We start from the raw sequence: 8599 nt of genomic DNA, 5'->3' as shown, positions 1-8599 counted from the left end.
CTTTGGATATATGGACTGTGTTCTACTTCTTCCAGCACCTTTGCTAAATAAGGTTGCAGTGTGTAAGTGTATATTGAGGAGGAGATTTGGTGGGTGGCCATAGTTATTGTTCCGCCACAAGGACTATAGTTCTGGTTGCCAATCTGTAGAACTGGTTTCTTTCTTTTCCATTCACACACTCATATATAATACACAAACATGACATGACACAGTGTAGAACTTTACTCTATTTTTTAGAAACAACAACAACATTTGAAACCTGTTTGTCCCATAATCCATGCTAAGGTAAAGATGTATTTTTGTCTAAAGTACAAATCATTTAGAAACTCAAAAAAAAGGGATGCGGGAGCAGATCAGGTTTCTTGTTCACACTTTCGGTGTATGTAGTAAAACAAAATTAGCTTGAGGAGAACATAAGTAGAGTACATGCTTCCAAAAAACTCTGGTGCAAAGGTGTTCTGCAAAGAGCCAGAGTTTCGTTGTGGTCACAGTATAGGGATATACAGGTAATGAAATTAACATGTGCAGATATTTATGGACTTAAACAAGAAAGGAGAGGAAGCTGGCATAACTTGTTTTTAAGCCTGTGTGTTGTGCAGGAACAGCTGCTCAATGACTTCTTTTTGCAAAACTAATTCCATGTATTATGTGCCATTTAAAACGAAGTTCCTGTTTTATATCAGCTGTTCATTTGGCTTGTGATTGATTGCAATATAGTTATTTCTTCAGCCACAGTGTTCGCAGACTGATTTGCAAGGCAAAGTTGTTGATTATGATGATAATAATCATCGGCTCTTTGTACAATATTCCCATCAGCATTATGATTAATATTACTAGTTACATTTTTAAACAAATTATAAAAAAAAACGTCTTGCTAAAATACATTGTAACAAGCACAGGGTCAAGAACTGTTTCTATTTATAAAACAATAAAAATGAGTTTTATTTTTAATAATATTATTTTAGGATGTACAGTAGTTGTAGGTGCCATAATTACAATGCATTGTGTGTCACGGCATTATCGCTGGCCAGACTTCCATATTGAAGAAAAAAATTGTTTTTACCATAACTGAATGAACCATTGAGGGATTCAACACCCCTTATAGGTGTTTGTAAACTTGTCTTGTTTCCTCCAGCGACATGCAGCAGGTGCTGTCGTTGCCTGGAGATCTGTGAAGTCATTTCGCAAGGGCTGTACATGTACAACATTGGCTAACCCAATACAAATTACCAAGTTGTTACTTGTGGTAAAATCCAGAATGAAGTAGGGCCAATTCTGTTTTGTTTCTCTTTCTCATGAAATGAAATCTTTTTGAACTATATATTGTTTGGTTTTCAGGATGATGGCAAAGCTTTAGTCACATTCTTGTATCATCATGGAGCTGCTAAAGGAACCTGTGCTAAAAGTAGTATACAACTATACCACAAGCCCACTAGAACAATCTCTAAAGAGAAGCTGAAAATAATACCTGCCCTTGTGTATGCAAGTTTAGCAGTAAGAAGGCTAACTGGGAAAAGTAAAATAAATGTAGCACCCGGGCCGACGCAGTGTTTTGCTCGTAATTTTTCCCATCATTATACAACCTCCTACAGATTTATATAATAAAACCTATGGGTTTTAAACACAACGCATTGGGGCGTATTTACTAGAACTCAAATGAATCAATTTTTTTATGAAAACTAAGCCAACCAAACTCACTTCCACAAATTGAACTCATTTATCAATAATTTTTCTTAAAAAAACTGGAGCAACAAAATTTTGCTCCAAAACCGAGTGTCAATTCTTGTACAACTCATGCTCCGAAAGCAATAACAATATATTTATTGCCTTACGGAGCATTTGTTTTTTTAGATGGGGTCAGTGACCTCTATTTGAAAGCTGGAAAGAGTCAGAAGAAACAGGCAAAGTTATAAAAACGAAAAAATGAAGACCAATTGAAAATCTGCTAAGAATTGACCATTCTACAACACACTTAAAGGTGAACCACCCTTTTAAGAATTCCAAAGCTTAGAAAAAATTGGAATGCAAGGCTTTGCTCATTGCATTTCAACAGCACTGGTTTCTAGGTATGCAAAAAATCCATTATTTCAGTCAGCCAAATACCGAATCGCCTACAAAAGATTAAGCTGAATACCGAACATATATGTACCCTAATTTGCATACTGAAAATTTGAGAAAGTTGCATCATTGTGAACAAAAATTTTCAAAGTCATTATTGAAAATCTAGCCTCTTTATTCAGAAGGTTTCTATATGCATTTGTGCCATTTACAAGTTTCCTCCAGGGCAGTACTTTATAACTGACAGGGTAGGTGATTTGCAGCATGGGGCAATCCATTGCAACCTGTAGCAGATGTACCATATTTCATTTACAGATGATGTGTTTTCCTGGAAATCAACTATGCTGGCCCACAAGGAGATTTACACAGTTATTACCGGGTCTTTATCGTGACACGCAAGGACAATTCCTGGATCAGTTTGAAGACAACAGTAATTGAAATGTGAAGATTGCATACAAAAAAATGTTGTTGTACAGGTACGGGAACTCTTATTCTGTACTTAACACTTGTATATCCAGAAATATGATTTACTGTATGTTTTGTCAAAGATCTGCAGAATTTATGTCTTTGCAGCATCAAGAAATTGCTGAAAACTGGAGCGCAAATTCTATCTGCACTTTCTCTTCACTGCATGTGACAAAATCATAGACACCATATAAAATGTTTAAGAGAGACTGGCGGCAGCTACATTAACATCAGTGGATGCATTGTTTTACTCAGCAAGAAAATGCCTGCAAAAACATTATTATTGGCCTTTAATTGTAATTGCCAATATAGGGGGAAATTCACTAAAGGGCGAACTATCGCCTCGGAAGGCTCCGCCACACTTCGCGCCACTTTATCAGATGTTAATTCACAGCACATACACTAATTCATCAAAATGCAAAGATACGTCTCAGCAGATGAACACTGGAACTCTGTTTCGCCAGTGAAACTTTGTCAGCACGAACTTTCACTACCATTCATTTCTGCCTATCGAAACTTTGTTAACACACTTACGCTTAGGTCAATTTAAATAGGGGGGGGGGTACATTTAGGTCATATACTGTATATGTCTTTATTGAGATGTTGGTGAAATTGCTTGAAGTGGCCACTTAGTCATATGAAAAAAATTGGGAACCCCTCTTAATTCTTTGAAGTTTTGTTTAATCATTGGCTGAGCTTTCAAAGTAGCAACTTCCTTTTAATATATAACATGCCTTATGGAAACAGTAGTATTTCAGCAGTGACATAAAGTTTATTGGATTAACAGAAAATATGCAATATGCATCATAACAAAATTGGACAGGTGCATAAATTTGGGTACCCCATCAGAGATATTATATAGAGATATAGCCTTTGATGAGTGTCTGGATTCTGGATGGCAGTATTTTTGACCATTCGTCCATACAAAACCTCTCCAGTTCAGTTACATTTGATAGCTGCCGAGCATGGACAGCCTGTTTCAAATCATCCCATAGATTTTCCATGATATTCAAGTTGGGGGACTGTGATGGCCATTCCAGAATATTGTACTTCTCCCTCTGCATAAATGCCTTTGTAGATTTCAAAGTGTGTTTATGGTCATTGTCTTGTTGGAATATCCAACCCCTGTGTAACTTCAACTTTGTGACTGATGCTTAAACATTATCCTGAAGAATTTTGTTTATATATATCTATATCTATATATATATATATCTATATCTATATCTATATTTATATATATATATATATATATATATATATATATATATATATATATATATATATATATATATATATATATATATATATATATATATATATATATAGTCCCTGAACTAGCCACACAGCCCCACAGCATGATGGAAATGACCAAATAACTACATTTTTGTCTCATCAGTCCAAAGCACTTTGTTTCTAAATGAGCTTTCGCATACAACAAGCGACTCTGTTTGTGATGTGAGTGCAGAAAGGGCTTCTTTCTCATCACCCTGCCATACAGATGTTCTTTAAGCAAATTGTGCTGAATTGTAGAACGATGTTCTTGCAGGTCTTTAGAGGTGATCTTTGGGTTGTCTGTAACCATTCTCACAATCCTCCACATATGCCGCTCCTGTATTTTTCTTGTTCTGCCAGACCTTTGTTTTACAGCAACAGTGCCTGTGGCTCTCCATTTCCTGATTACATTCCTTACAGTTGAAACCTCTGAGATAACTTACAAAGTAACTATACAAAGTAACTTGACTCAAGGTCAGACACACACTAAGCAACATTATGGCAAAATAGTTTATTTGCAGACAGTTCAATGTCTTTTGGATAGGACAACAAGTTTCCTCGGTATATAACATGGTATCTCACAAAATCATTCTACCATGTAAAGTATCCGTCTCATACATAACTAGTGTAAATGTAACCAGGAGCCAATTAAAGTTGTATATACTGTATGGTTTTGGATGGAGTGTGTTTGTTTTCTAAATCCGTAGCTCATACAATAGATGACCTGAAATTAAGACCAATCTCTTTATAGCAATGGCATCAGCAATGCCTTGCATTTAATATTATGAGTAAACTTTTTATTGAAAAGATGGGGGTCTTGGTAATGTAGATCTTAAAAATGCTTGTCAGAATTTTAAACACCTGGGAAATAAATTAAAATTGCTATCTAAGTATTAATATCTAAACATTGGGATGAATGCATTAAAAATCGTCGAAGGGAAAAATATGTACAAAATGAACTGTTTTCCCTCGTTTCAATAATTTCCATTGTGCATACTTGATATAAGGTTTGAAATTCAGATATGCTTTTCTGGCAGTGGAAAAAAGATTCTGTGGTTTGTATTGTGTGCCAATGTGTAATGTATGAAATAGAACTTCTCACCTAAGATGCCATTATTTTCCATGTCACCAAATACACTAGGTCTGCTCCATGGCCATACAGTTTGCCATACAGTTTGATCATCATTTATATATATATATATCGCCAGCAAGTTACTCAGTGCTATACATATATATTCCTAGGCATCCCGTCTGGGTGGTTGATTGAAAGGTGAATTACAGGGGATATGTTGGTGGTAAATATGATCAATTCTGTATTAGAGATATTCAATTGGTATCATCAGTGTGAAGTTCATCATATAAACCCAAAGACTGAACATATTTTCCTAGAGTAGTAGAATAGAGTGAAAAGAGCAGAAAGTCTCAGACAAAGCCTAGAGGAACAGAGAGAGGGTATGAAGTAGAGGCTGGACTGGAGAAAGCTACTTTAAAGCCATCAGAAAGATAAGGTTTTAACCAAAGGCTGCTCAGTACAAAACGTCTAGGAGGAGTGGGTGTTCAACTGTGTCTAAGGCTGGGTTTTTCCCGTTTATATATTTTATTGCATTTTAACCACGTAATGTTAGCACTGAATAATCAGGTTTATAAATGCTATGTTTGAATGAGTAGTAATAACCACAATTGCCCAAGTGCAACTATATGGAAGTGCAAAGCACACCCTTTAAAGGGCGTAGCCCATAACATGTAGTGGCACATTTTTTTTCCCCAATAAAAGCACTTTGCAGTCGAAGTTTACTGCTTTGGATTTGTCCTACATTCTACTATAATTCGTTGATCGTGTCATTTTGGGGTCTGGACATAGGACACCCTTGCGGGAGAATCTACTAAGAAATGACCGATACTGGTGAGCTATAGTTTACTCGAATTTACCACAAGGAACACCCTTTGACACTGTCAATTTAACAACCCCACAACTTCATTTGTCATCATAAATGACCCCTTAAGCCTCTTTGTGAAAAAACACAAAGAATGAAAGCAAAATGGACTCAAAGCCATAAAGTTCCAAACCCTTTGGCACCAGTATTATGCCTCTTTTTGAAGTAACCCCATTTAATACATTCCAGCTAACTGGCTTCATGTAACAATATTGCTAAGGGTGAGGTCAGTGACATGTATTAACATTTGGGGGCCTCTAATAATACCTCTAATAATATTTCAGAATTATTAAGTGATAGTGGCTATTATTAATAAACTGCTTACCACTTAGCTTATGCCCAATGGAAACACATACTTCTTATCAGCTGGCCTGCTTCCTGCTAATTGTTCAATATTTAAAAGCATAATTCAGATAGTTAGATAGGAGAATAATAGCAGGGGAAGTAAAGGAGGGTGAAGTACCTGTACCCTGTGACTAGGCAGGATTACATATAAAATGCAATGAAAAGAAAAATAGAACAGTAATAGGAAGTATTTTAGGGATGCTGATTATAGTTATTTGTCTAGCATAAACTGACTACAGAATGGCTTCTCTGTGATTGCGTAACAGAATGTTGGAGACAGCAGTTGGTCTATGTATACCTATTTTTACATATGTGTGAGATGCTGTTAAATACTTGCTTGACTGACAATAATGGCAGCAAAAGATTGTGCATAAGGTTCCTGCCTAGGACCCTATTGGTTCTAAGAGGCCTCACCAGGGTTAAACTTCCCAGTTACAACAGTATAGGTACAGGAACTGTTAAGTGTGACAGAGCATGAGCAAAACATATTCCAGCCTATTATTGAAGTACAACTCATAGCACCCTCCAATATCTGCTTCTGGGAGCTGTATTTCCACAAATGAAGAGCCGCAGGTTGGGCAACTGTTTTACATTTGTGCTTTGTGCGTATGCGCCTATGTGAGGGGAGGGAGCGTGCGTGTCTAAACGTGTGCGGTGGAGGGGCAATGCAGCTGGCTGGGTTGCCTGGGTCGCCCGACCCTGCTAAGCCCTCTTTATCTTTTGTATTGTTTGTATTTTTATATGTAATCTGTATGTTCAATGCATACATACATTAATTGGTGTTCTATAAATATGGGTTATTAATAATAAAAATAATAATAGTTACGTTTAAGCTCCTAACACACAAAAGTTATAATTACCAATATACCTCTAATCTTTTTAAAAGGGACTAATGCCGTTCCAGTCTGGCCAGGTACCCAATCCAACCTGTCTGGTCATGGCGTTGAATAGATGCGCGCACAATCCCCAAATTGAATGTATGCGCCAGAAGGGGAGGGGGGCTGATGCCCATGCACAGGCTAAACAGTTATAGACAATAAGGAAGACAGGGGCATGTGTGTGTGTGTGTGTGGGGCGGGGTAAGTGACATCTGGGAATTGCAGAAATGAAAGTCATTGCTGTGCCTCAGACAGGGAAGGCAATATATGATTTTAATTACTTTGCTGATTTAGTCCCCTCCACGTTTGCTGGGAGATTATTCCATGGTTTGTATCACCCTTTTCATAGTGTTTGCTTATGTTATGCAACCATCCAACCCTAGATACTCCTGTCCTGTGAGAATTGAGGAGTCTATCTTTGCTATTTCACTAGGGCCTTAACACTGGTAGGATTATCAGCAGGTCCTTCCTCAAGGGATGTTATGTCACTTAAATATCTCATCACATAAACAGGCTAGAACCCTGTCTCATCAGTGCTAATGAAATTGTTGGCATTCCCTAGCCAGCTCACTTCTGGGGTGCAGGACAAAGGGCAGATTTTGAATGGTGAAACACATTGTACATTCTAGTAAACTGACAACGAGGTGGGTTCATTTGCTGCTGCATGTGCATGGCTTGGTGCCACAAACCATAGGGCATTACACTCTTTATTTACAACCAGGGTTGTCCTTAGGGTAAATATGACAAAGGAAAGTATACCCCCTTTTTCATCATAAAAGCAATGAATATGGCTTGTGCTGAACATACTTTTTGCCTAGTGTTTTATCACCAAATTGGTATGGTTTCTGTTATTTCTAGAGTTAAACAGGGCATACAGGTAAATTGAAGCTACTCCATGTTTGTTCTTGCAAGGAAGATAATGCAAGGGGGTCCAACCCTTAATGCCGCACAGGGGAACATCCCCAGGCCCACCCTGTTCCCTCCATTATTACTCTCCTAATTGTGTATATTGCACACTGATTGCACAGTAGGACATTGATTTTTGATAACTATATATAAATAAGACAAAGACATTTAAATTCCTTATGGGGGGGGGTGTTAAAATAAAAGACTTAATAGTTTACTAGAAGTATTTTATTGCACATTGTCATTGTTCTGTTTGTATGTAATGTGTATGATGTCTATTTTTTGGCATACTTTGGTATACTTAAAGTGGAACTATTGCGAAAATGAAAATTGAATATAAACTTCCGTATACTAAAATACGAAACTTTGTCAATACAATCAATTAAATATTCTGAATTGTTTCTGAAATAATCAATTTTATGTTCACTATCCCTCTCTCAGCCTCTGTTTCTCTTCATTCTGTCTTCATGCAGCAGTTGGGTGTCAGATATTCATTGATCATTAGATCCAATATATCTTATAGGGGGGCTTCCTTTCCTAGCAGATGTTGAACTCACTCAAATACTGATTCCAGTACAAACAAAATCTAACAAAATAACTGCCTTTTGCACAAATCCTGCATGTAAAGAGACAGAATTTCAGGTGATTTTAATGGAGTGAGCTCTGATACATCTACTTGGCAAAATGAGCTCCCCTATAAGATATATTGGATTTAACTGTCAATGAATATCTGACACCCAA

This window comes from Xenopus laevis, chromosome 4L (assembly GCF_017654675.1).
Source record: "Xenopus laevis strain J_2021 chromosome 4L, Xenopus_laevis_v10.1, whole genome shotgun sequence".
Taxonomy (NCBI): domain Eukaryota; kingdom Metazoa; phylum Chordata; class Amphibia; order Anura; family Pipidae; genus Xenopus; species Xenopus laevis.
The sequence above is the reverse complement of the archived record's forward strand: the minus strand, read 5'-3'. Positions refer to the sequence as shown.